Consider the following 19,758-nt stretch of genomic DNA (forward strand, 5'->3'; position numbering starts at 1 on the left):
AGATAAGGAAACAGCTTTAATTTTTCCATTCGTAAAATGGATGGTATGAAGACTGAATAAACACATAGAGAATATCTAATACATTATATAGTAGGTGCTCATTTAATGTATTTTTGTACAAAAATCAGGAGATACAAAATTTAATACAAGGGAGATCATGAAAATGCTTTAAAGAATTAGAGAGTCTTACTGGAATATAGGGGAAAAGGATTCATTTTGACCAAAGAGGTGCAGGATGGAAATTGGATTAGATCCTAAAAGAAGAGAACTTTGACAACACATATTATGAGTAAGAAAATCCCAGAGAGATAAAACACCTTGGATCTAAGCAACTAGAATAGTTAGCCTTTATAGTGAGAGAGAAACCAGTTGAAGAGAACAAATTACACAAAGAACAAGTAAGAGTTGATGAGTTCCGTTTTGGAAAGGTTGAAGTTTCGCTTTGGACAGGTTCAAGTTGCGATTCAAGGGGGACAACTGAGTAGAGATATCTGGCAGGCTGCTGGGACAAGGGCAGGGATAGAGACATGCACTTGGAGGTCATCTACATAGAGGGCGTAGCTGAAGGCTAGGGGAGAGGAGATTGCAAGTTGTCTGCAAAATACCTTAGGCCCATGCCAACCTTGAGGATTTTAAGTTTTTGCAAATTTAAAAATCTAATTAGCATGTAAAGAGGATCCTCAGCCTGATTTGTATATGTTGGCACCTATTGAATAAACTGGTGAAGAACCTACCAGAAATTTGTTTCTTGGAAGGGTAAGGAGTATCCTGGGAGAGAAATCAGCTAACAGAAAAAGCAACCAGAAACAAAGAGCACAGTGCAGCACAAAAGCTGACAAAGTAAGAGGAAGAAAAAGGAGAATTCTGACAGAACAGCAACTATCAGTAGTAGATTTGTCTCCTGGCTTATTCCCTACTTGACTCATGTCTAAAGAACAGAGAGGTATTCTAAAATAGCTTTTTCAATGAAAAGCACATTTAATAATGGTATCACACAACCCTACTTGAGTTCTCTGCTAGCACACACACACACAAAAAGCAAAACTGAAGCAAGACAGTTATAGAGATGGGGAGCAGAGAGGAATGTTTCTTCTCACTCCTGATATTTCCTTCCACGTGGAGGAAGTACCACTGGCATAACAGTCCTGGCCTCTTGTACCCGGCCTCTCTTATTTCTCCATAAAAAGTGGGGTAAAATTTCAAGATTTAGGACAGATATTAGACATGCACAACCCAGCACAACAAAGGCAGTATTTTGGGAGTGGGTGGACCTGTTTAGGAAGCCTTGAAATACCTGGGTAGGAGATTCTGCAGAGAGCTGAGGTCCTGTGTTTTTCAGGCAGAGAGCAACAGAAAGTTGTTTCCTTCCGTCAGTGTGACCTCATTTGCACCCATACAACTGTTGAGATTTAACCACCTCCCTGTGGTACCAGTTTACCTGGTGATCTCTGTCTTGATAAAAAGCTTAAATCAAGTAGTAATTGTCATTGCAGCCAAACAAACAATTCTATAATTTTGAATAGTCCAATGTCAATGCCACATTATTGGACAAAAGACTATGAATATGAATATTCAGTGTGGGCCATGTATAATGAAAAAGACAATAGGCTTTGGAACCATACTAGCTGAATTCAAACCCAACCTCAGCTCATTTCTATCCATACATCCTTAAACAAGTTGACTCTAATCTCTCTGAGATTCATTTTCCTCCTTAAAATAGTAATAGCAGGACTTCATTTGAAGAATTACTACAAAAGTTTGAGGTAATATGCATAAAGGCAGCACAATGCCTTGCCCATCGTGGGTGCTTAATAAATAGTATAAATAAATCATTGTTATTATTACTTAATAAGCCCACTCCACTCACCATTTATAAACACGGATCATTTCTGATCATGTAGGCAGTGTTGGAGAAAACAGATTGTGGCAGAGGCTGATCGTTATCTAGCAAATATGCATCTATCTTTAGAAGCATCTTCATTAATAACATGTTTCTGGGTTTTAACAGGGCACTTTGCCATCCTTGTGGCTGGGTATAGACATGTGACTAAGTTCTGGCAAATGATATTATGGAATTTCCAAAAGATTTCTTAAGGGAATTGATATAAGTTGGAGGTGTTATTTTACCCTTCCTGGTTACCTGGAATTTTGAGGTGGTGGTGAAGCCCCAGGTTCTCTCTTGGAACATGATGTGATCTTGAGCATGGAACTAGTGGTGAGGATGGTGAAATAGAAAGATGGGAGCCACCTTGGTCTCTCCATGCATGGTGACTTAAGGGAACTTCCATACTAACTAGAAACTTGGTATAGGTGAAAGAAAAACCCCTATTATGTTAAGCCACTATTTTTGAACCTTTGTTTTTTTATAACCTAATGTAATCCCCAACCCTTACAGAAGAAGTGGTGGGTAAAGAAAGGAATTTAGAAAGACAGATAACTGTTGGTCAAAATGATAGGAAGAGGTTCAAGAAAATGCAGCATTACAGATGATGAAATAAAATTATTTTAAGGCAGGACCCAAAAAAAAATTAATGTAAAATTTTCTCTGCCATTTGAGCCATTACTCCTGCCCCTTTAGTGTGCATTATGCATCTGCATTTTACATTAACCAGATCTCCTTAGAAGACACAGGAATGCCTACTAGCCAAAAAAAAAAGAAAGAAAGAAGCAATTTTCTCCTAGTGAAACCATGCACCTCAGACTGGGACTTGAACCGATGCGGCCAGGACTTGAACCTGGCCAAAACCCCATGGTCTTCCAACTGAGATCATACACTTGGTTTCAGGACTTAATGAAGCTCAGGTTCTTGATGTCTCATCGCAGAAGGAATTCAGTGAGAGACAAAGTGATAGGTAAGAAGTGGATTTATTTAGAGAGAAACACTCCACAGACAGAGTGTAGGCCATCTCAGAAGGCAAGAGTGGCACCAGGGTATGGGGTTGTCAGTTTTCATAGGGGTGGGTAATTTCATAGGCTAATGAGTGAGAGGAGTATTCCAGCTATTTCGGGAAGGGGCGGGGAATTCCAGGAATTGAGCCACCGCCCACTTTTTGATCCTTATGGTCAGCCTTAGAACTGTCATGGGACCTGTGGGTGTGTCATTTAGCTTGCTGATGTGTTACAATGAGCAAGTACTGAGGCTCAAGGTCTAGTGGAAGTTGACTTGTCTGCCATCTTGGACCCATTTGGTTCTAAGCAGTTTATGTCATGTCCTCAGACTATGTCATTCTTTCAAAGGTTGTGCCCTGGCCCCTTCCCTCCTGTTTCATTAGTGCCAGCAAGGTAATGTTACCGAATCGAAGCTTGGTCTGCTCACTGCATGACAGGCCAGTAATCAGGAGATGAGGTGTTGAGGCAAGGAATAGTGACTTTATTCAGAAAGTTGGGCATCCAAGAAGATGGTGGACTAGTGTCCTAGAGTACCATCCTATCAGGGTCTGGATGTTAGCTTCTTTTATAGAACAGAGATGGGGAGAAGGTGAGGAAGTAAAGTAAAAAGGCCATAAGTCTTGCAAAATATCTCCTGGTTTTAGCCAGCCTCAGGGAGAGGATGTGTTATTTCTTCTTTTCTGCAGCAATTTACAGGTGAGCAGGGTCAGGGTGTTTCTCTGTGAGCTGAACAAAGGCACTTTAGTTTAACATTCAGGCAGAGGGGCAGGGTTCCCTGAGGAAGGCCATTATGTATGCCTATAGATATAGGCAGAATAAAAGCAATGGAAAGCAAAGGTCAGAGTAAAAGAAACAGATCCAACATGGAGTCAGATTTTGTTCTTCCCTGTTACAGTAATTCCTTAGGTGATAACATTCCTTCCTTAATCCTGTAAGGGATCACAATGATCACTACTCATCTTTTTGGACTATGTAAACTGTCAATATATTACTTTGATGTATAGCCCTTTGATGTATATCCGTTTGTCTCAAAAACTTATATGACTGTGCTTTGACCTCTAACAGGTGGAACAGTCCTCAGAGCTTTCTGAAAGACTGTCTCCTGGGTTATAATCCTCAGGTTGGCTCAAATGAAACTATTTCTTTCTTAGAATGACTATTGATTAATTTTTTTTCATTGACACAGAAAATAAAGGAAGAAAACGTTTGAATGAAGGTGTGAAGTCGTTGGTATCAATCTCGGGATGAGGTCTGCAAGATGTCATTGTATTTGGTCATTAGAGCACAAAATTCTGCTGCAAACTTGAGAAACAAATAAGAGAATCTGCAAGTTGAGAAAGTAGGTAATAAAGGCCCTTTCTTGATATCTTGTAGAGAATGGAAGAGAAGTAGTAAATGGGTTTGTTTAAAGAGTACAAGCTGATAGGAAAAAGCTCAAGAAGTTAAAGGGAAAGAGGTGGAGAAAGGCGTGAAGCTGAGAAAAGGATACAGGCAAAAGATTCTGGGAGAACAAAATATAAAAGCACAGCTGCTGAGATGAGCCTTAGAATGATCATTTTAACAAATGAAATCCTCTCCTTTGAAAGAACACTGTTTTTCAAAATAATTCAATTGTCCTGACGAGATTTTTCAAACATAAGTTCTGACAACAGTAATTTTATTTCTACATGGTAAATTAAGTACCATCTTCAAACCCTTGCATTGAATTTTAAATACCCATAACAACACAGTATTTAATTTTGAAAGGGGAGAAATCTTGCAACAACAATAGCAACAACAACAAAACTTGATGTGGAAACATAATTGTTGGGAATACTGTATCATTAGCTTAAATCAAATGGCCCTTCCATTTTTAAAAATTGTCATTAACAACAAATAATATATCAGAAGTATGTTCATGAAATCAGACCCTCTTCAGAGCTTATCATTTACCTTTGAATTTTAGTCATCTTGTGCCACAACTAAAAATTTTAATGACCTATTTGTTTCATCTAATTGCACACATTTGATTTTCTTTTACAAAAATAATCAAAGTGATACTGCTAACTTTAAGCATTGCTTTTGTTAGGGGAACCACTGACCGCAACCGCCCACCCTGGCCAGGCACCATAGTAACCACTTGCATGAGTTATCTTACAACAGGAGGTCCTGGTAAGGAATGAGGAACTAACAAGCTACCACCAACCAGAAGAATTCAGGAAAGGTCAAGAGGAGAGAGGAGACACCAGTCCGTATGTCCTACCAACTTCCCAGAATCCTTCTCACTGGAATCCATCTTGGTTGAGCCATGTGCACACCACCAGGAAGGACCCTGAGGCGGAATCATTGGCCAGAGACAACCTGGAAACTAATCCCATTACCATAAAACCCGAGACTGTGAGCAATGTGGCAGAGCAGTTCTCCTGGGTTCCCTTACCCTGCTGCTCTCAGCCCGGGCGCCCCTTTCCAATAAAGCCTCTTGCTTTGTCAGCACATGTGTCTCCTTGGACAATTCATTTCTGAGTGTTAGACAAAAGCCCACTGTTGGGCTGTGGAAGGGATCCCTCTTTGTTTGTTTTTTTTTTAACTTTGGGTTTATTTATTTATTTATTTATTTTTGGCTGTGTTGGGTCTTCGTTTCTGTGCGAGGGCTTTCTCTAGTGGCGGCAAGCGGGGGCCACTCTTCATCGCGGTGCGCGGGCCTCTTCACCATCGCGGCCTCTCTTGTTGCGGAGCACAGGCTCCAGATGCGCAGGCTCAGTAATTGTGGCTCATGGGCCTAGTTGCTCCGCGGCATGTGGGATCTTCCCAGACCAGGGCTCGAACCCGTGTCCCCTGCATTGGCAGGCAGATTCTCAACCACTGCGCCACCAGGGAAGCCCAGGTGAAACACTTTAACTGCAAACACTTTAACTGCAAACTCTACAAATTCCTCAGTACTATCTTGTTCTTGGCATTTATTGTATCTATTTTGCTTCCTATAAAAACAATAAGACACATGTACTGTATGTACTTCACATTAGAGAACACTTTACTAATCCCAAATATCCTAAACAGAAAGACATCTTCCATTTCCTAGCATCTAATTTTGCACTGACCTTAAACTAGCCTTTGCATTCCATTCTAAAGGGAAAAGAAATAGACTAAAAAATTAATATATTATTTTCACTTGTATTGGCCACATCTAAACTGTTGTTTCTGTAACAGGGAAGAGCTAAATCGGACTCCATGTTTGATCTGTTTCTTTGACTTTAAACTTTGCTTTTCATTGAGAATCCGCCCACCAATGCAGGGGACACAGGTTCGAGCCCTGGTCTGGGAAGACCCCACATGCTGCGGAGCAACTAAGCCCGTGCGCCACAACTACTGAGCCTGTGCTCTAGAGCCCGCGAGCCGCAACTACCGAGCCCGCGTGCCACAACTACTGAAGCCCGCGTACCTAGAGCCCATGCTGCACAACGACAAGCCACCACAATGAGAAGCCCACGCACCACAATGAAGAATAGCCCCCTCTCACTGCAATTAGAGAAAGCCCACGTGCAGCAACGAAGACCCAACACAGCCAAAAATAAATAAATAAAATAAATAAATTTATTTTAAAAAAAAAGAAGTAACTCCTTAGAAAGAGAAGGAATAATACTTTAAAATATTAATGGCAATGTGAAACTAAAATCCAAGTGATTGTGATAAAGCATTGGAGTTGGTCTGTATGCTGGTGGTGAGAGAGAAGCACCAAGGAAAGTGACAGTATATTAAAGGTGTTTTCTTGGTGGGGTGCAGGGGAGTCAGAGATAATATGTTGTGGTGGTGTTGCACTGTGTCATCTAAGCTGGAACTGTGGTCCCCAGAATTCCGGTCCATGTCTAGTTTTCATTTAGCTTTCAAACTGTATAGTCAAGAATTTGACTGGCCTTTGGTCCTGGTTTCTGGGAGGGAATCTCTAGATTCTCGGAATTTCCCAAGTGATAGGGGTGTCTTTGTTATTCATGGCTGTCGAGCCCCTAGATAGTTCCCGGATGGGGCTGGCCATACTGGAAAGATCAACCATGTGGTTAGAGGGTTAGGGCTCTGAGCCAAGTAATACCAATTCAACCTCCACGGGGTGGGGGGCGAAGATTGGGGGCTGGAGATTGACTTCAATCACATGGCCAAGAATTCAAGCAATCATGCTCGGGTAATATAATCCCAATAAAACTCTGTACTCAAAGCTTAGATAAGCCTCCTGGCTGGTAATACACATTGATATGCCAGGAGTCTGATTCTTCCTGACTGCCTGGGGAGAGGACACAGAAACTTCCCATTTGAGACCCTCCCAAGGCCCACCCTATGTGTCTCTCCGTTTTTTGTCTGGTTTTGATTTGTATCCTTTTGCTATAATAAGACTGTGACCATAAGTATAGTTCTTTCTTGAGTTCTGTGAGTCATTCTAGTGAATTATCAAACCTGAGGGGGTAGTGGGAACCCTCAAATTTGTAGCCAGTTGTTCAGAAGTGCGGGTGGCCTGGGAATCCGGGAGCTGCAGTTTGTGTCTGAAGTGAGGGCAGTCTCACAGAGGACTAAGCCCTTAACCTGTGAAGGTTAGCCTAACTCCAAGAAGTTAGTCTCAGAATTACAATGCAGTTCACAACAAGAGAAATTTGCTTGAGATCCAGAAGTCATAAGGGAAGCAGCAGCCGTATATTCCACACTGTGGAAGCTTGGTGGAGGGTGCCAGGCACTGTGGTACCTCATGCATGCTGTTGCTGATCTCCTGGCTCACCTTGTTGGTGTGGGGCAGCGCCCAGCCTGCAGGCTTCAGGTCATACACGTCATCTAAGGTAGAGAATGACAGACAGATACAGGCTCCATTATTTTTCCCCCCAGCAGTTTCCAGTTTGTCCCTGCTCCTGTACTTGTTCAGCTTTCCTTCCCAACTGCTGGGCTGGCTAACTTATGATGACTTCAGGCCAATACCGGAGGCAGGCAACAAATTGTTCCACCAGCAATCACAATTGCGTCAACTTGAATCCCTATAATAAGTTCCTTATTCATTAATGCTCTTACTTCTGCCTCTCTGATTTTACCTTGACTGCCACAGCTGTTTCAGTCTATCCACTGATAGAAAATTATAAATTTAAATGTGATTGTTGAGAACTTAAGAAGAAGCACTACAGGAATAGAAACACTAGGGTTGTCAATCCTGACTTCATGCTACAAGCTTTAAAAACAATGCTGATACCACTCTCCTCCCCGGAGATTCTGGGGTAAAGTTTAGATGTTAAATTGTTTTTTGAAAGGTTCCCAGGTGATCCTAGTATGCATCCAGGGTTATGAAATGCTGCACTAGAAGGAAGAAAAAAAGCAAAGAAAAGGTAATCAATCTTACACACACACAAGGAAGTATAACAGAAATAAATCAAAACATATCTTAATACGAGAGTCACTCCTAAAATCAAGAAGTATTAAAAATTAACTAATAGACAGACATAGCAGGCAAATATTAATAAAAATAAAGATGTGATATAGTAATATAAAAAATAGAATTCATAGTTAATAGCATGAAAATGGATCAAGGATATTTACATTGATAAAAGTTATAGTACGTGTAAAGAAATGTCATGTTTCTCTTTCTATCTGGCATAGCTTCAGGATACATAAAACAAAAACTGGGAGACATACTCAGAGAAAATAACAAATTAAAATTATCTCTTTTAGAATTTAAAGATCAAGAAGAAAAAAAATACAAGGTTTGAAAAACATAATTAACAGGACTTACCTACCATATTAGAAGCATGTTTAACTTTAACTCCACACAACTGATGGTCTCTATTCTTCCTGTAATAAACATCAAAGTCCCTGACATGCTGAAGGCTGGAGGCTAGTAAGCTACTCCTGTATGTCCACCCATGCTTGTTCTTTTTTTTTATCAGATCGTGTTACCTCCCTGCTCTCTGGTACTTCATCACCGTCTGGTATTCTTTTTTTTTTTTTTGAAATTTTGAATTTTATTTTATTTATTTTTTTATACAGCAGGTTCTTATTAGTCATCAATTTTATACACATCAGTGTATACATGTCAATCTCAATTGCCCAATTCATCACACCACCATCCCCACACCCCCGCTGCTTTCCCCCCTTGGTGTCCATACGTTTGTTCTCTACATCTGTGTCTCAATTTCTGCCCTGCAAACTGGTTCATCTGTAGCATTTTTCTAGATTCCACATGTATGTGTTAATATACAGTATTTGTTTTTCTCTTTCTGACTTACTTCACTCTGTATAGACAGTCTCTAGATCCATCCACGTCTCAACAAATGACCCAATTTTGTTCCTTTTTATGGCTGAGTAATATTCCATTGTGTATATGTACCACATCTTCTTTATCCATTTGCCTGTCAATGGGCATTTAGGTTGCTTCCATAACCTGGCTATTGTAAACAGTGCTGCAATGAACATTGGGGTGCATGTGTCTTTTTGAATTATGGTTTTCTCTGGGTATATGCCCAGTAGTGGGATTGCTGCATCATATGGTAGTTCTATTTTTAGTTTTTTAAGGGACCTCCATACTGTTCTCCATAGTGGCTGTATCAATTTACATTCCCACCAACAGTGCAAGAGGCTTCCCTTTTCTCCACACCCTTTCCAGCATTGAGTTGTTCCAATCTGTTGAGTTGTTCCAATCCTGGTTATGCTAGTTTTTTTTTGGCTGTGTTGGGTCTTCGTTGCTGCACGTGGGGTTTCTCTGGTTGCGGCGAGCACGGGCTATTCTTCGTTGCAGTGGCGGGCTCCTCATTGCAGTAGCTTCTCTTGTTGCAGAGCATGGGCTCTAGGTGCACAGGCTTCAGTAGTTGTGGTTCACGGGCTCAGTAGTTGTGGCTCACGGGCTCTAGAGCTCAGGCTCAGTAGTTGTGGCACACGGGCTTAGTTGCTCTGTGGCATGTGGGATCTTCCCGGGCCAGGGCTCGAACCCACGTCCCCTGCATTGGCAGGCGGATTCTTAACCACTGCGCCACCAGGGAAGTCCTATGCTAGTTCTTATTAATATATGTTCTTAATTTAAATATTATATAAACCAATAAAATATGAATGTGAAAAATAGTAGTTGTTTCTAGAAAACTAAGTTGAATACTTTGAAAAGATCCAGTAAGGATATATCATTATAAAAATTTGCTGTCAGATTAAGTGTGTGCAAGACAACTGTAAAAAAAAAAAAAAAAAAAAAGGATGTGAATTCTAGAAAACTTGAATACTTCACAAGTGTTTTTCAAACATCTATGGAACCATTATGAGAGTTGGGAAAAGAAACATCACGCAGGCATCACTTTGAGCAGGATGAAACTCGCAGGCAGGAGGGTCAGCCAAGAATGATGGATGTGGTTTCAGATTCCCTCAGCAGCCCCTGGAGAGCTGTGCCTGGGCTGTGGGTTCAGTCCTGCTAGCTCACTGCCAGGCAACCTAGAAAAATCCTGTGATCATCCAGCTAGTGAACTGGTTTGTCTCTCTACAAGTTTTTACCACACAGGCCACATTTTCTGTTCACAAGGCTATAAAATTAGAGGTCACAATAGAAGCATGGAGAAAAAAGTCATTTAGAAATAACTAAATAGAATCTAAGTAATTCAAGTTAGAGGGGAAAAAAAAATCAAACCTAAAAATACAGACCATTTAAAATGAAGAATGGTCAGTGCACTATATATCAAATCCCATGGATTAACCTACACTTCCAGTCAAGAGGGAGTAACAAAGATTAGAATTACCTTTCTGCCTGAAACAATCAATACACAAAGACAATGGACATCAGGTACAAAGGACAGTGATCCCTGAGAAACAGGAGATGAGTGGGGTGAGCTCTGTGATGGCTGCAGCTTGCTGCCTTGAGAAAATTTTCAGGCTGCAGTGTGGTAGGGGGGCAGACAGGCAGAGCTTGGCAAACTCCGAGTTGAGGAGGTAAAGCTGAGTGTTCAGGGAAACTAAGGTCACTAGACTGTCCATTACACAGTACTGAAGAGGATTAAGTTGTACTGAGAGAAAACTAGAGATCTGCAGAAAGTTTCCTCCAGTATTCATGAGAGTACTGATCAGCATACAGGTTTGAAGAAAGTACCCAAGCCTGGGGAAAGAATTCCCACAGAATTATAAGTAATACTACCCAACACTCACATAAGACCAGGAACGGTATCTGCTATCACTGGCCAGACCGAAAAACTTCATAATTCATGAGATACCTAGTAGAGAATTAAAAAGCGTCTTGCCTCAGTAATGGGGTGAATTAACCCTAGACATGATATTTCTCAAATCCTGCCTAACAAATCTTAAAAACAAGTCCTGAAGTGATGCAACTGTTAACAAGTAACTGTGTCCCAGAATAAAACTCAAGAATATTTATAGAAATACGACATATCAAGCATGTAATACGGTAAATTTCACCAACGCCTAGCATTCAATCAAAGTTACAAGGCAAGCAAAGAAGCAGGAAAATACATCCAATAAGGAGAGAGTGAATCAAAAGATATTAGAATTAGCAGACAAGAATATTAAAAATTGCTATAACTTTATTCCATATGTTGAAAATTTTAAGTAAAGGCAGTGAAGATATAAAAAATAAAGATCCAAATCATGTGTTAACTAACTCCATGGGGGGAATCCTTTCACAATGTGTGTGTGTGTGTGTGTGTGTATAATCATGTTGTACATTTTAAATATCTTATAGTTTTATCAATTGTACCTCAATAAAGCTTACAAAAAAAAATGAGAAAAATAGAGATCCAAATCAAACTTCTAGAGAGAAAAACTACAGTGTCTAAGATGAAGATTATATTGGAACTAATTGCTGATTAGACACTGCAGAAAAAAAGATTAGTGGACTTGAAGACATAGCAATAGAAACTAGCCAAAATGAAACACACAGAGAAAAAATAATCTAAAAAAGAAGCAGCATATCAGTGAGCTATGGGACTATATCAAGCAGTCTAATTAGAGTTTCCAAAGAAGAAAAAAATGGGGACAAAAAATTTTTTAAATAATGGCCAAAATTTTTCCAAATGTAATGAAAACTGTAAACCCACAGATCTATGCAGCTCAATGAACCCCAAAGCAAAAGAAACATGAAAAAAAAACTATGTTAAGGCACATTATAATCAAATGGCTCAAAGCCAGCTAGAGAAAATTTCTCACATTATATATCCATTATGTATATATAATGTGTGCATGTTCACAAATGACTCCAAAAGCACCACCAGCCTTTTGATTTTGGGGTTACAAATAAAATTCAGTGAGTAGGGGAATTCACAAATAAGAAAGCCGCAAGTAATGAAGATCTAGTGTATATCAATACAATGGAATATCATTTGGCCATAAAAAGGATTGAAATGCTGTCACATGTTACATGGATGAATCTTGAAAACATGATAAATGTGAGAAGCCAGACACAAAAGGACAAATATGAATCTGCTTAGATGTCCAGAATAGGCAAATCCTTTTTTGAGTGTTTTATAGATGACATTTATCAGTTTGAGAAAGTTCTTTTTCATTATTACCTTAACTGTTTTATCATGGAAGTGTGCTGAATTTCGTTAAATGCTTTGTCTATTGAGATGATTCTGAGGTTTTTATTTATCTTTTATTCTGTTGATAGGGTGTGGTATATTAATTGATTTTAGGATGCTAATCCAATCTTACATTGCTAAGATAAATCCTTCTAGGCCATGTTATATAATCCATTTATATACCTCTGGTTGTTTTGCTATTTTATTAAGGATTTTTGTGTCTATAAGATATATTGCTCTGTGGTTTGATTTTCTTATTACATGTTTTTCTGGTTCTTGTGATGAGAGTAATACTGGCCTCATAGAATGAGTTGTGAAGTGTTTCCTACTCTTCTATTTTTTGGAACAGTTTGAGAAAAATTGGTATTCTTTATTAAATATTTGGTAGAATTTATCAGTGAAGCCAGCTGGGTCTGGGTTTTCTTTTTTGGTTAGTTTTTGAGTACTAATTCAATTTCTTTGTTATGTCTATTCAGATTTTCTATTTCCTCTTGAGTCAGTTTCAGTAGTTTGCAACTTTCTAAAAACTTGTCCCATCATCTAAGTTATCTAATTTGTTGGTATGCAGTTGTTCATAGTAGTCCCTTATGAAAGAGTCCCTCTTTCATATATGATAGCAGATTTCTTATAGGAAAAAATGCAAGAGGACATTTTTAAAATATAGGCATACTTCATTTTATTGCACTTCACTTTATTGCCCTTTACAGATATTGGTTTTTTTTTTTGTTTTTTTACAAACAGAAGGTTTCTGGCAACCCTGTGTCAAGCAAGTCTATTGGCACCATTTTTCCAACAGTTGCTCACTTCATATGACTCTGTGTCAATTTTTGGTAATTCTTGCAATATTTCAAACTTTTAAATTATTGTTATATTTGTTATCATGATCTGTAATTAGTGATCTTTGATGTTACTATTGTCATTGTTTTGGGGTGCCACAAATTGTGCCTATATAAAATGGCAAACTTAACCGGTAAGTGTGTGTATTCCAAATGTCCCCTAACCTCTCTCTCTCTCCCCCGTCAGGCTTCCCTATTCCCCAAGACATAACAATATTGAAATTAGGTCCATTTATAACCCTACGATGGCCTCTAAGTGTTCAAGTGAAAGGAAGAGTCAAACATCTCTCACTTTAAATCAAAAGCTAGAAATGATTAAGCTTAGTGAGGAAGGCATGTCTAAAGCTGAGACAGGCTGAAAGCAAGGCCTCTTGCACCAAACAGTTAAACAAGTTGTGAATACAAAGGAAAAGTTCTTGAAGGAAATTAAAAGTGCTCCTCCACTGAAAACATGAATGACAAGAAAGCAAAACAGCCTTATTGCTGATATGGAGAAAGTTTTAGTGGTCTGGATAGAAGATTCAAACCAGCCACAACATTCCCTTAAGTCAAAGCCTAATCCAGAGCAAGGTCCTAACTCTCTTCAAGTCTATGAAGGCTGAGAGAGGTGAGGAAGCTACAGAAGAAAAGTCTGAAGCCAGTAGAGGTTGGTTCATGAGGTTTAAGGAAAGAAGCCGTCTCCATAATATAAATTTACAAGGTGAAGCAGCAAGTGCTGATGTGGAAGCTACAGCAAGTTATCCAGAGGATCTAGCTAAGTTAATTAATAAAGGTGTCTACATGAAACAACAGATTTTCAATGTAGATGAAACAGCCTTATATTGGAAGAAGATGCCATCTAGGACTTTCATAACTAGAGAGATGTCAATGCTTGGCTTTGAAACTTCAAAACACAGGCTGACTCTCTTGTTAGGGAATAATGCAGTTGGTGACCTGAAATTGAAGCCAATGCTTATTCACCATTCTGAAAATCCTAAGCGCCTTAAGAACTATGCTAAATCTACTCTGCCTGTGCTCTATAAGTGGAACAACAAAGCCTGGATGACAGCTCACCTATTTACAACACGGCTTACTGAATATTTTAAGCCCACTGTTGAGACCTACTGTTCAGGAAAAAAAGATTTCTTTCAAAATGTTACTGCTCATTGACAACGCAACTGGTCACCCAAGAGCTCTGATGGAGATGGACAAGATTAATGTTGTTTTCATGCCTGCTAATACAACATCCATTTAACACAATATCCATTCTGCAGCCCATGGATCAAGGAGTAATTATGACTTTCAAATCTTATTATTTAAGAAATACATTTCAGGACTTCCCTGGCGGTCCAGTGGTTAAGACTCCACGCTTCCACTGCAGGGGGCACCAGTTCGATCCCTGGTGGGGGAACTAAGATCCCGCATGCCGTGGGGCGCGGCCAAAAAAACAAAAACAAAAACAAACAAACAAAAAAGAAATACATTTCATAAGGTTATAGCTGCCATAGACACCGTGATTCCTCAGATGGATCTGGGCAAAGTAAACTGAAAACCTGGAAAAGCTTCATCATTCTAGATGCCATTAAGAACATTCATGATTCAGAGGAAGAGGTCAAAATATCAACATTAACAGGAGTTTGGAAGAAGCTGATTCCAACTTGAATGAATGAGGGGTTCAAGACTTCAGTGGAGGAAGTAACTGCAGATGTGGTGGAAATAGGAAGAGAACTAGAATTAGAAGTGGAGCCTGAAGATGTGACGAAATTGCTGTCATCTCATGATAAAACTTCCACAGATCAGGAGTTGCTTCTTACGGATGAGCAAAGAAAGTGGTTTCTTGAGATGGAATTTACTCCAGGTGAAGATGCTGCGAAGATTGCTGAAATGACAACAAAGGATTTAGAATATTACATAAAATTATTTGATAAAGCAGGAGCAGGATTTCAAAGGATTGGCTCCAATTCTGAAAGAAATTCCACTATGGGTAAAAATGCTATCAAACAGCATTGCACGCTGCAGAAAAATCATTCGTGAAAGGAAGAGTCAATCAGTGCAGCAAAACTTCATTGTTGTCTTATTTTTAGAAACTGTCACCGCCATTTCAACCTTCAGCAACCACCACCCTGATCAGTCAGCAGCCATCAGCATCGAAGCAAGACCCTCCACCTGCAAAAAGATTATAAATCGCTGAAGGCTCAGATGATTAGCATTTTTTAGCAATAAAGGATTTTTAAATTAAGGTATGCACACTGGGGTTTTTTAGACATAATGTTATTGTACACAATGGAATACAGTATAATATAAACATAACTTTTGTATGCACTGGGAAACCAAAAAATTTGTCACTCACTTACTGTGATATTCAGTTTCTAGTGGTGGCCTGGAACTGAACCCACAATATCTCCAAGGTATGCCTGTATAGAAAGGAGAAAAGAAAAAACTGTCAACTTAGAACTCTATACCCAGACAAATTGTATTTCAGAAACAAATGTGAAAGAGGCTTTTTCAGACATAGACAAACTAAAAGAGTTCATCACCAGCAAGACTGCGCTATAAGAACTATCAAAACAGGTTCTTCAAGCAGGCGAATACCAAATGGATAAATGGAGCTACACAAAAGAATAAAGAGCTCCAGAAATGGTAACTCTGGAAAAATATGTTAAGATTTTTTTCTTATTTAAATCTTCTAAGAAAATCTATGTTTTAATACCAACAGTAACAACAAAAAAAAACCCAAAGAACAAACAACAACAATTCTGTGTGGGGTATGTGCATACACACACACACACACACACATAAATGTAAAGTGTATAACAGCACAGTCTCTAGCAACAGGGTGTGGGAGGGAAGATAAAATATATAAGGAACTAAAACTGGACTATATATAACTCGAGAGAGAGGTTTACAAAAATTATGAGAAATACTAGGTACAACTCTATATCCATTAATTTGGAAAGACAGAGGAAATGTTGATTTTTAATAAAGATATAAATTCAGCTGGCCCACAATGAATGGCCGCCAAGGCTGCCGCTGCTGCTGAAGCGGAGGCCGCGGGGGCCGTAGCTCCAGCGCAGGGGGGGCGCGCCCCGGGACCAGACCCTGCAGATGCAGATCCCGAACTTCGGCCACAGCATTCTGGAGTGCCTCAAGGAGCAGCGGCTGCAGGGCCCGTACTGTGTTGTCTCGGAGGTGGTCAAGGGCCCTGCCTTCAAGGCCCACCGGGCCGTGCTGGCCGCCAGCAGCTCCTACTTCCGGGGCCTGTCCAACAGCAGCCGGAGCGCGGCGGTGGAGCTGCCGGCGGCTGCGCAGCCCGTCCTTCCAGCAGAGCCTCAGCTTCCGCTACACGGGCCGGCTGAGCATGAACATGGGCGACCAGTTCCTGCTCATGTACACAGCGGGCTTCCTGCAGATCCAGGGGATCATGGAGCAGGGCACAGAGTTCTTCCTCAAGGTGAGCTCCCCCAGCTATGACTCCCAGGGCCTGCACGACGAGGAGGCCCCCTCGTCCGAGCCCCAGAGCCCTGTGGTGCAGACGCCGAGCTGGCCGGCCTGCGGGACCCCACTGCACCCCACTGGCCCTGGCGTCTCGCGTCAAGACGGAGCAGCAGGAGTCGGACTCTGTGCAGTGCACGCCCGTGGCCAAGCGGCTGTGCGACAGCAGCCACAAGGAGGCCGGCCGTGGCAGCAGTGGCAACGGCAGCGGCAAGATGGCCAAGTTCTCCGCGCCAGACCTGGCCGCCAACCGGCCGCCCCAGCAGGCCCAGGTGGTGGCGGCGGCACAGCGCGCCGGAGTGGCGGCGGGGGGGGGGGGCCGGGGGGGCGGGGGCCGGGCAGCCGGCGGGCGGCGTGGCGGCAGCGGCAGGCGGAGCGGTGAGTGGGCCCAGCACGTCGGAGCGGACCAGCCCGGGCATCTCAAGCTCTTACACCAGCGACAGCCGCGGCTCTTACCACGAGGAGGAGGAGGAGGACGCAGGCGAGGAGGGCACAGACGAGCAGTACCGGCAGATGTGCAATATGTCCGCCATGTACCGCATGATGAACGTCGTCCAGACCGCCGAGAAGGTGGAGGCCTTCCCTGAGCAGGTGGCCCCCGAGTCCCGGAATCCCATCCGAGTGCGGCAAGCTGGACCCCCAAGGTCAAGCCGCTTATGGCCGAGGGTGACGCCTACATCACCTTCGTCAGCTACACGAGCAAGATAGAGCCGGACATGATGGGTGTGGAGCACGGCTTCGGCTTCGAGACGGCCAGCCATGGCGGCGAGGCCGGCCCCTCGGCCGAGGAGGCCCTCCAGTACCCGCCACCGGACCCTCCCGCGGGGCCGTCACACTCCCCCTCTTGTCACACCCGCCCGCCATCTTGAGCACGAGCTACTGTCTGTCCTTCCCCAGGACCCGCCAGGGGCACTGCATGCTCCCGGCCCCTCTGCCTCCCCGTCCCACCCCCTGACCCCAATCCGATCGGGGGTCCGGGCTGGGAGAGGACGGCAGGTGGTGCGAGGTCTGCGTTGCCTTCTCTAGCACACACTCGTGCACAGTCGGGGGGCTCTTGCTCCCCCTCTCCTAACCCCTAGCAACTGTCTCCCCACTCACCAGGCCAGGCACAGGGAGGGGCTGGCCTGGGGGGCTTGGAAGACCCCCCTTCCCAGGCCCTGGGCCACCTAGCCGGAGCATTTCTCAGCCTCCGCCCCCGACTGCAGCCCCTTGGGACTCACAGGGGCCCCGGGTTCTCAGGACCCCTCCGGCCACCACCTCCCAGTGCTTCCACGTTTCCAAAAGCACCTTCCTGTCTCCCACGTCTGTCCCTGCGCCTGGGGGCTGGGGTAGGCGAGGCCGTGAGGACTGCCCGTTTTACAGCTGAGGAAACTGAGGCTCAGGGAAACTCCATGACCGACCTAAGGTGGCGGGCGGTGGCAGGCCCAGCGCCCTTCTCTTCCCCCACCTGTGCTCAGCCTCTCTTGCCGCCACCAGCCCCCTGGGGCCTGAGAGGGTCAGGTCCTGAGAGGGGGGTCCTTGGGGACAGACCGAGGGTCTCTGAGGATAGAAGGAGAGGTTTCCGGGGCTCGCAGAAGCATGTAGGTGTGCATGTGTGTGTGTGCGCGCGCGCGTGTGTAGAAGTTTTGCTTTGAAACAGATGAAGACGTGAGAGGCAGTAGGACCAGGCCTGGAGCCCAGGGGAGCAGGCTGGGGGGTGCTGCTGCCTTTCCCTCCCTTCCCCACCCCCAAGGCAGGGCTTCCAGCCCCCAGCCCCTGTACATACTTTTAAAAACATGTCTTTAGCTAATGAAATATTGAAGTATAAGATTCCTTTTGTTTTTCAAACCAGTGGGACTGTGTCTGATGCCCTCTTCGGTCCTCGGGGCTGTGGAAGGCAGGACGGAGTGGGGAGCGGGGGACAGGCTGAATGTGCGCGTGTGTGTGTGTGGAGTGGGAGCGCGCGTTGCCGAGGTGGGGGGGGCCCCAGGCCCCGCTCTGCCTGGGCTCCCGTGGGTGAGGCCGGCTCCCACTCAACCCCAGGGCCTCCCCCCAAGGGCTACATTGCAAGCATGTCCCTGGTTTGTCCAGTTGGCTGAGTCCAGCTCCTGGCAGGGCCGGGTCCGATTCATGATTAAAGATTGTCGAATCTTCTTTTACCATTCGTCGCTTTCTATCCTTGCCTAGCTCCGCGAGTGGTTTTGTGGATTTTTTGAGTTCTACGTGTAAACTTGGAGGGTTCTTTTTGTTTTTTTAACTCCCCCCCCCCCCGCACCCCTCCCCACACACGCTGGGTGTTCATTTCTTTGCAATTTCACATTTTTGTCTCTAGCCCTGGTTCTCACGGCCTCTGTCTCCGCGCAGTCTGACTAGCCCATTGCTCCCAGCAGCCTCTCTCTCCAAAGGCAAGGGGATTACAGGAGGTGGGGTGGGCGCCAGCTGGACCACTGGGATCTGACCTGGAGTCCTGCCCCCGCCCCAGGAGCCCCTGCCAGCCTGCGGGGAGCGGGTCCTTCCTGATATCTGCTTGCTGCGAGGGGGTGGGTCAGTCCAGCGGGGCCCTGGCGCTCTGCTTTCCTGGCCCAGCCCCAGTACCTTAGCCCTCAGCCGGCCCGAGTGCGTGGGGGGGTCGACAGCCCCAGCTAAAGCACGAGCACCTTAGTCGCACCTCCCCTGCCCCCTCATCCTGGCCTTGACACCCCACCCCAGCGTAGATCCCAAAGCACAATACCCTGGTCACTTGGCAAGCTGCCGGGCCAACTAAGGCCAAGGGGTGGGCTGGGGCTCCAGCCAGACCCCCAAAGGAAGCAGGAGTCCCCAGGCGCTCCCCTCCTTCCAGGCCTTAGCGGGGGCCAGCTCTCTGGGACTGGGGTCTTCTCCCTCCCCACCCCATTGTCCTGGGCAGGCCCCTGTCCAGCCCCTCCTCGCCTTGCCCTCGGGTGGGGCTTGCCCCATCCCTCCTCTGAGCCCCTGCAGCACGGGGTTGAGTGGCAGAGCCCTCTTGTTTCAGGGACTCCAGGAGGTGCCCCTGGCTCCCTGGACTGTGTGTAGAGGTCTGGGGAGGGGGCGGGGGAGAGGGG

General features: G+C 44.0%; 1 long non-coding RNA gene and 1 pseudogene across 2 annotated transcripts in view; both read left to right on the forward strand.

Moving 5' to 3' along the window:
- Nucleotides 1–19,758, forward strand: part of LOC309637116 — a 276,838-nt gene that overhangs the window by 121,500 nt on the left and 135,580 nt on the right. The gene's annotated exons all lie outside the window — the stretch shown is intronic.
- On the forward strand, nucleotides 13,347–18,804 carry LOC309636400 (nucleus accumbens-associated protein 1-like; annotated as a pseudogene). The gene is made up of 4 exons: nucleotides 13,347–13,362; nucleotides 15,003–15,191; nucleotides 15,292–15,359; nucleotides 16,271–18,804. The product of its transcript is annotated as a nucleus accumbens-associated protein 1-like (transcript).

The sequence above is a fragment of the Balaenoptera physalus genome, assembly GCF_965194825.1.
Source record: "Balaenoptera physalus genome assembly, chromosome: 10".
NCBI lineage: Eukaryota > Metazoa > Chordata > Mammalia > Artiodactyla > Balaenopteridae > Balaenoptera > Balaenoptera physalus.